The following is a 5,991-nucleotide window of genomic DNA, read 5'->3' as shown; positions in this document are numbered from 1 at the left end:
TTTTGTATTCTAGGTGTTTTGAAAGGTGGCAATGCCCGGTTAAGTGCTGCTCAGATCAGTCTCGTCTCTAACAATCTCATTTCTTTACAAAGTCACATGCCCCGTGAATTTGCTAGAATTCCCCGATCATTGGAAGCCTTCAAGAGATGGAAAGTTACAGAGCTTGGGCAGTTGTTACGATACACTGGGCCTGCTGTATTAAATGATTGCATGCCTGTAGAGGTGTACAAATTGTTTCTTTTACTGCATGTAGCAACCCGTATCGTTTCTCACCCAGTTTTAGTCAAAGATTCTTCATATTTAGATTATGCTGAGAAATTATTTTCTACGTTTGTTCAACACTGTGCTCACCCAACTGTATTCAAGCCAGCGTTTGTTGTCTATAATGAGCATAGTCTTTTGCATCTGGTTGACGATGTTCGCAAATTTGGGAACATTTTTGATTTTAGTGCTTTCCCATTTGAAAATTTTCTGGGAATTTTGAAACGCATTGTTAGATCAGGCGTTCACATCACTCAGCAAGTGGCGAGGAGACTAGAAGAAATGGATGGATTTGTTGCCGGTCCAAAGTGTACACCATCACATTTTATACCGCACAACTTTGATGAAACCAAAGCTGAATTTAAATATCTAGTCTGTAAAGACTTCACACTCTCTCCTCATTACAAGAAAGATGCGTTTTTTAAAACTCAAGATTCAATTGGAAGAGTTTTCAAAATAATGAAAACTTCAGATGGGTTCAAGATCAGAGCTAATGTTTGCAGCAAACTGGAAAATTTCTACAGCTACCCTCTACCGTCTCACAAAGTAGGAATATTTAAAGTGTCTCGTTGGTCTAGTTTGGATGTAGAAATCGACCCTGCTTGTATTACTGCCAATGTCATGGTGATTCCCTCCAAAGCTGGTTGGATGGCTGCTGAGCTGCTCCATTGTGTGAATTGATGGTGAGTGGAAAGTTGTTTTGCTTGGCATGGTAATTTTTGACGCCATATTTGCTTGCTCTTCTATTTCTAATTGCTTGTCTCACTTTCTGTAATATCCAGTTAAAATTGCTTGTCTGACTGCCAATATATGAATTTGCACTGTTATTTTTGTAATGTGTCCCTTGTTTTGTGTCTATCTTCTATCTGACTCGCCTATGAGCGTTTGTGGAATGCTGCTCAGCTTTGCTCATCATATTCTATTCTGTTGGTGATTTTTTTTCGAATGTTCTCGGTTGAAGTTGTTACACGGTATCTAATTAATGTTCCACAGCCTTTTGCTGTTGTGGAGTTTCATGGGAAGAATCCTGAAAAAGATCTACCATTCACAAGTATTGTGCCAGACATATGGCTAGAAGATGATGAGGGAATTTGTTGGTGGCCAACTCACCTTTCTATTAAGAAGCAGGAAGCGGCAATTATTATTTGTTCGCCTATATGTCCTGAGATGACCCAAATTAAATTTAACAAAATAATTAAGAAATGTGGTAAGTCTTAGCTCATCCAAAAGATCCGCATATTGTGTTTTGCAACTGAATATTCTTCTTAATTTTTCATCTTTTTTCCAGGCTCATTGCCTGCGGCGAAGGCTGCCCTTGAGTTGAGCTGTAACTTGACTGACTGGGAGTCTGCCCCAGAACAGGCACAATTAAGGTCTAGCAGGGGGAGACCCATAAAGAAATCCTTGAAGCAGCTAAATGCAGAACGTATGTTGGAAGATGAGCATAAGTCTGCCAGAGGCAGTGAAAAACAAAAGAAAAAGAAAAAGTTGTCACAGCCTATTCTTGAAACCCCGGCCGTGCCGTTTCTGTCAGGTAAGATTATAAAATATTTTTTTATGGATGCTTCCTATTTTATATTTTGAACAAACTTGTCGTGGGAATGATGTCCCACTATTTAATGTAATGGCCTGCTTGTCTAATTAATCCTTCATTTTTATAGAATCTTCACCTAAACTCCACTTTAATGGATCACTCAAGAAGGTGAAGTCAACATCATCTAAATTGGGTATGCACAATTAACTATCTAACTAAATCTAAAATTAATTTTGTTCAATTTCTTTTATTTTTTGCATGCAATTCAATAAGACATTTGTTTTTTCAGATACTGCGGCAAAGTCTGCAGAAGAGTCGGGAAGTGAACCTGATGACCCGTCGCCTGTCAAAAGTCCTCAAACATCACCCTCCCATTCTGCCTCTCACTCACCCTCCCATTCTGCCTCTCACTCACCCTCCCATTCTGCATCTCACTCACCCTCCCACTCTGCATCTCAATCACCCTCCCACTCTGCATCTCAATCACCCTCCCATTCTGATTCTTCATCTCATTCTCCCCGTCTCACAACTTCTGCTCTTTTCTCAAGGACTCCTGCCTTTCTATCTAATCCTACTAAATCTTCACACTCCGTTTCTCCTGTCTCTCAGTCTCAATCTGCTATCTCTCACTCTAACTCAGGATCATCTTCTCTCTCTTCTACCAAAAGCGTCCCTGCCTCCAACTCAAACTGTCACCCCACTGCTTGTCACCAGCAGGGTTCGCTACCCCCTGCACTCTCCAGCAAGGCTCCAGCAGCACAATCTGGACCAAAGAAATCTGCTGTTGGTTTGTACATATTTTTGTTCCTTTTGGCTTATTTCTTGCAAAGATGGGTTTAATATATAATTATTTATCAATTTCATTTTCAGAACTTCTTGCTGAATTAGTGCACGAGCAAAAATCAATGAAGTCCAATTTGATTGAGCAGGGGAAGAAACTAGATGAGGTGGTGCAAAGGCTGAGAAACCACGGAGTTGTCTTAACAAAACCAGAAAACATGCCTGATCTTTCTCTAACTAGCATAGCAGACATCAACAGTATGCTAAGCTAAGCCTTGCCTCCAGTGCAGAGAAGGATTATCTGGTACGTTTTGATGAATGGTTATAGAGGGAAAATTAATATATGTATAATCACATTGTTCATTCAAATTTCCTTTCATATCACAATTTTCAATGTAAATTCTGATAAGATACGGTTTGTCTAATCTATTTTTTTGTCTCTTTAAGGTGAAAAAGCTCAGCATGGAAGGTGGCATTGACATCAAACAATGTGCCCTACGTATCATGCAAGCGCTGCTGTCCAGAAATTTTGCCTGTTTGTTTTCCCTGAAAGGAAGAAAGAGGGAAGGAAAACAGAAGAGGGCGTTTAAAGAGACCATTATGTACAGTGCAGTGAAAGGTATACATCTAATTTAATTTTACTAACTGGCTGTTCTTTGGTTGTTTGCTCTTCTGACACACTATTTTGGTCTCTGCTCATTTTCCAGATGCGGTTCAAAAGGTCATTCCTAATGCTAATGGAAAACTAATTGACGATGAAGTATCTTCCTATTTGAAACTGTTACCGTTTAGGTAAACTGAATTGCAGTAGTTTTTGTTTTGGAAACCCATGTTGTTGTTTTGTTTTTTTAAGTTTAACACAAGTTTAAACTTACAGTTGACGATGAAGTAGCTTCTTTTTTGAAACGGTCCCTGTTTAGGTAAACTGAATTGTACTAGTTTTTGTTTAGGAAACCCATGTTGTTGTGTTGTTTTTTTTTTTCAAGTTTAACACAAGTTTAAACTTATAATTGACAATGAAGTAGCTTCTCTTTTGAAACAGTCCCTGTCTGGTAAACTGAATTGTACTAGTTTTTGTTTGTGAAACCCCGTGTTGTTGTTTGTTTAAAATTTAACACAATTTTATTCTAAATGGGTTTAAGATGTGATTGAATTTCATTTTGTGCTGAATGTTAGCACTGGAATATGTTTTGTCTGTATTACTTGTTAATTGTTGTCTCATAGTTATTTGACTTCAAAATATTTGATTTTGTCCTCCGATCAAATTGTATTTCTACATATGTGCATATGTGAAATAAAATTGAAATGATCGAATTCATTGTGATTATTATCCACTTAATAACGAACATTCACTTCAAAAGAGGAGGGGAGCTGGGCCAGCTCGGCAGACGGTAGTTCTTACATTTCGTTTGGAGTACGTTCCTAGAACTCTTTAGACGTTTTGAGAACGTTCTCCGAACGTCCGGAGGACGTATGTATCATTCGTTTAGAGAACGTTTAGAGAACTGTCACTGAACGTTCGTACGAACGAACTTGCTACCAAGAGCGAACCTAATTTCCGAACATTCCGAGAACGTTTTCCGAACATTCGTGTGCTACCAGGGGAGAGGGCAGGAACGGCTTGGTGCTCGCACCTTCCATTGGGGGAAAGACAATGGTGGCCATCGTCATGTCTCTCCACGCTCTCCTCGTCCGCCGAGAGGACGCCACGATGGTCATGCCCTACATCGCTATCGTGCAGGAGGTGGTGGCCCAGCTGCGCCTCCTCGTGGCGAAACTCATCCAGCGGGGCGCCCCTACCTGCTTCTCCGTGGAAGAGTACGCGGGGTCCAAGGGCAAGCTGCCACCGCCAGCCAGGGTGACCAACTCGTTCAAGACGGCCAGCGTCCTGTACGTGTGCACCATCGAGAAGGGAAGCATGCTCTTGAGGCACTTTGCCAAAAGGACACCGCCCGTTCGACTCGGTTGCCTCGTCCTCGATGAACTGCACATGCTCGGTACGACATCCACTGTACGAACACCGTCACCGGTTTTGGGGGAGGGACCTTGTTTTTAGCCCGCCCTTCTGCTTTTAAAAAAGCATTAAAGCGGGCTTATGCAACCGCGTCCGTCCGTCCGTCTGTCTGTCCGTCGTCCGTGTAAGAGGAAGGAGATGAGCTAGAGGTCTGCAAATTTCAGGGTATCTTAGGGGTCACTCCTGGACAACGAAACGCCTGGTGCAAATCCTAGCAACCACCCCTAAGGGGGTGAAAGGGGGTAACAAAGAAATAGGGGTTGGTCCAAAAAGTAGAAAAAAAAATATTTTTTTATGGTCTCCTAAGGGGTAACTCGTGAAAGTAGAGTCCACTGGGCGAAAATTTTGTCCGTTTGACTCTATCTTGAACCGTTTGGGCGCTAGAGTGCTTTTTTCGACGAAAATACGGCGAAAGTGACCACGTTGCACATAAAGACGTACAAGGAGGCGTCCAATCGTAAAATGTCAGAGGAAGTACCCCCCCAAAACAACGGCCTGAATCAGGAATTACCCTCGCATTAGCCGTATCTTTTACTGTTTCGGCCCTAGAGGTGAATATATTGAAAACAATGGCAAAAAGTCAAGTTATAAGACTCTTTGACAAACAATATACAATCTAAAAACTGCGCGGGTTCATTTTTTTTTGTAATTTTTAAGCAAAGCAGAAGGGTGGGGTGTAGTCACGGTGTTGCCCCGTTACAGTCTTTTGTCATTTCCAAGGAGCAAATCTCTAGGGCCTCAGGCCCCCCGCCGAACGCTTTAGCTTACTCAAATATGCAAAGTAATTTACCGGTCACATTATTTATTTGATTATGCACTTCAGTAAATCGCGAGACTTAAATGGTCGGGCCGAAGGCCCGACCATCGCCGCCGGCAGGCCAAGCAGGCCCGGCCCCTGCCGAACGGAGTTGCCGGCGCAGCGAAGTGGAGCTGGCAACTCCGTTTGGCGGAAGGGCGGGCCTGCTTGTTTTTCCCCTTCCTTCTCACTTGGCCAATTTCAATTTCAGGTGACGACACCCGTGGTGGGATCTTCGAGGAGCTGGTCACGGGCGTGCTTTTCTGGGCCGGGGCGTCCACTTTCTTGGTGGCCCTATCGGCGACGATAGGCAATCAGGACGTCCTCGCCACCTACCTGGGGGTGTGGACCCCTCGGCGTGTGTGCTCCACCACCTCCCACGCCGACCCCAGGCCGAGATGCTCAGAGAGTATGCCGTCGCACAGTGGTCGGAAACCGGGGAAATGCTGCTAGAAAGGACATTTCTCATTATATAGTCGTAGGTTTTTCTATGAGTGCAATGTCTTCTTTAAAGTCTAAAGAATCGGATTCTCAACAACATATGGCTCAAATATCAGGGAGTTACGTGTAAATCTGATTTAAAATGACCCTCTGGTGAAGCGGGTC

The sequence above is a fragment of the Frankliniella occidentalis genome, unplaced genomic scaffold (genome assembly GCF_000697945.3).
Source record: "Frankliniella occidentalis isolate FOCC.00 unplaced genomic scaffold, Focc_3.1 Scaffold309, whole genome shotgun sequence".
In the NCBI taxonomy this organism is placed as follows: domain Eukaryota; kingdom Metazoa; phylum Arthropoda; class Insecta; order Thysanoptera; family Thripidae; genus Frankliniella; species Frankliniella occidentalis.
This window is presented reverse-complemented; position numbering follows the sequence as displayed.